The following is a 3,440-nucleotide window of genomic DNA, read 5'->3' on the forward strand; positions in this document are numbered from 1 at the left end:
TTTCATAATTAGTCTGAATGTGAATGGACTAAACGCACCATTTGAAAAGACATAGAATGACAAAATGGATAAAATATCACCAGGCAACAATATATTGCCTTCAAGAGACCCATCTCACTAGAAAGGACATACACAGACTCAAAGTAAGAGGATGGGAAACAAATTTTCAGGCGAATGGAACACAAAAGAAAGGAGGAGTCACGATCCTAATTTCAGACAAAATACCATTTAAGCTATCAAAAATTTAAAAAGATACAGAGGGCCACTACATAATGATAAAAGGTTCACTACATGAACAAGAAATATCTATCCTAAACATATATGCACCCAACATAGGCGCACCAACATTCATAAAGCAACTTCTAGGAAAACTAAAGAAAGACATTGACTCAAACACCATAATAATTGGGGACTTTAATACACCACTCACAACCTTAGACAGATCATCAGGACAAAAAATCAGCAAGGAGATCCGGAACCTCAATGAGACTCTGGACCAAATGGACTTAATTGATACCTCTGGAACACTCCATCCAAAGACCACAGAATACACATTCTACTCATCACCACATGGAACATATTCTAAGATCGACCACATAATTGGACACAAATCAGTATAAGCAAAGTTAAAAGGACTGAAATTCTGCCATGCACCTTTTCGGACCACAGTGGAATAAAAATAAACATTGACACCAACAAAGTCCCCCGAAAACCCACAAAGACTTGGACACTAAACAGCATGATGCTAAATAACTCCTGGGTCAATGATGACATCAAAATAGAGATCAAAAGATACCTGGAAACAAATGAAAATAAAGAAACATCTCACCAAAATCTCTGGGATGCCTTAAAAGCTGTAATAAGAGGGGAATTTATATCCCTACAAACACACATGAGGAAAATGGAAGGAACAGAAATTGACAACCTAACAAGCCACCTAAAGAAGCTGGAAAAGCAAAACCACAAAAACCCTAACTTCAGCAGAAGAATCCAGATCACCAAAATAAAAGCCCAAATCCAGGACATAGAAGACAAAAAGATAATACAAAAAATCAATGAAACAAAAAGCTGGTTCTTCGAAAGAGTAAACAAGATTGATGGTCCCCTAGCTAGACTGACCAAGAAAAAACGAGAAAAAAACCAAATAAGCATAGTCAGAAACACAAAAGATGAAGTCACATCTGACCCTGAAGAAATACAAAAGATCATTAGAGACTACTACGTACACTTGTATGGAAACAAACTTGAAAACCAGAAGGAAATGGAAGACTTTCTGACATCACACAACCTACCTAAGTTGGAACAAGAAGAAATTGAGACCCTAAATAGACCAATAACAATCAAGGAAGTTGACTACATAATAAGAAAACTTCCTACAAAAAAAAGCCCTGGCCCAGATGGCTTTCCAGCAGAATTCTCCAAGACATTTAAGGAAGAGCTGATACCAATCCTACTGAAGGTATTCCAGGCTATTGAAAAAGATGGAATGCTCCCCAAATCATTTTACGAAGCCAATATCACATTGATACCAAAGCCAGGTAAAGATCCAACAAAGAAAGAGAACTACAGGCCAATATCTTTGATGAACATAGACGCTAAAATTCTCAACAAAATCCTAGCAAACCGAATTCAGCAATACATCTCAAAAATCATCCATCATGACCAAGTAGGCTTCATTCCTGGGATACAAGGCTGGTTCAACATTCAAAAAACCATAAATGTAATTAAATACATCAACAGATGTCAAAACAAAAACCACATGATTATATCATTAGATGCAGAAAAAGCTTTTGATAAAATCCAGCACCGCTTCTTGATAAAAACCCTTGAACATCTAGGCATACGGGGAACATACCTCAAAATAGTAAAAGCCATCTATGAGAAACCCACAGCCAGCATACTTCTAAATGGACAAAAACTAGAACCATTTCCCCTGACAACTGGAACAAGACAAGGATGCCCACTCTCACCCCTCCTGTTCAACATAGTATTGGAAGTTCTGGCTTGAGCAATCAGAGAAGAGAAGGCAATCAGGGGTATCCAAATAGGAAAAGAGGAAGTCAAGTTATCTCTCTTTGCAGATGAAATGATTGTGTACCTTGAAAACCCAAGAGAATCTGTCAAAAACCTCCTTACACTGATAAAGGCCTTTGGCAAAGTCTCAGGATACAAAATAAATGTACAAAAGACAATCGCATTTCTCTACACCAATAATAAACAGAAACCCAAATAAAAAACACAATTCCATTCACAATAGCCACAAAAAAAATGAAATACCTTGGCATCTTCCTAACCAGAGACGTGAAAGACCTTTACAAGGAAAACTACAAAACACTGCTCAAAGAAGTCAAAGATGACACAAACAAGTGTAAAAATATCCCATGCTCATGGATCTGAAGAATCAACATTGTGAAGATGTCCATCTTACCTAAGGCAATCTACAAATTCAATGCAATACCCATCAAATTACCAGCAACAGTCTTCTCAGACCTAGAAAAGACAACACAGGAATTCATATGGAAACACAAACGTCCAAGAATAGCCAGAACAATCCTCAGCAAAAAAAACAAAGCAGGTAGTATCACATTACCAGACTTCAAACTTTACTGTAAAGCTACAATCATCAAAACAGCTTGGTATTGGTATAGGAACAGGCATATAGATCAATGGAATAGAATTGAGATTCCAGAAGCAAAACCTCAATTTCTCAACCAACTCATCTTCGACAAACCCTCCACTCCCTACCACTGGGGAGAGGAGAACCTATTCAGTAAATGGTGCTGGGAAAACTGGCTGACCACATGCAGAAGATTGAAACAGGACCCCTATCTATCCTCATGCACAAAGGTTAACTCTGAATGGATCAGAGACCTAAATGTAAAACTTCAAACCATAAGAACCTTAGAAAATGAAGGAAATACCCTCATGGAAATTGGAACTGGCATCCAATTCCTGAACAAAACCCGAAATCCACAGCTCATAAGAGAGAAGATAGACAAGTGGGACCTTATTAGACTGACAAGCTTCTGTAAAGCCAAAGAAACCATCAAGAGAACAGGGAGACAGCCTACAGACTGGGAAAAAATATTTGCCAACAACAGGTCTGACAAAGGCTTAACATCTTGGATCTACAAGGAACTCAAGCGTGCTGAAAAGAAAAAAACAAACAACCCATTATAAAATGGGCAAAAGATATGAACAGACACTTCACAAAGGAAGACATCCGAGCAGCCAACAGACACATGAAGAAATGTTCAACCTCACTAATCATCAGAGAGATACAAATCAAAACCACACTGAGATACCACCTAACTCCAGTCAGAATGGCAATTATCAACAACTCAAAAAATAACTGCTGCTGGAGAGGGTGTGGTGAAAAGGGAACACTTCTACACTGTTGGTGGGAGTGTAAACTCGTGCAACCTCTGTGGAAAGCAGTG

This window comes from Carlito syrichta, unplaced genomic scaffold (genome assembly GCF_000164805.1).
Source record: "Carlito syrichta isolate Samal-C Ts95f unplaced genomic scaffold, Tarsius_syrichta-2.0.1 Scaffold304784, whole genome shotgun sequence".
Lineage (NCBI taxonomy): Eukaryota > Metazoa > Chordata > Mammalia > Primates > Tarsiidae > Carlito > Carlito syrichta.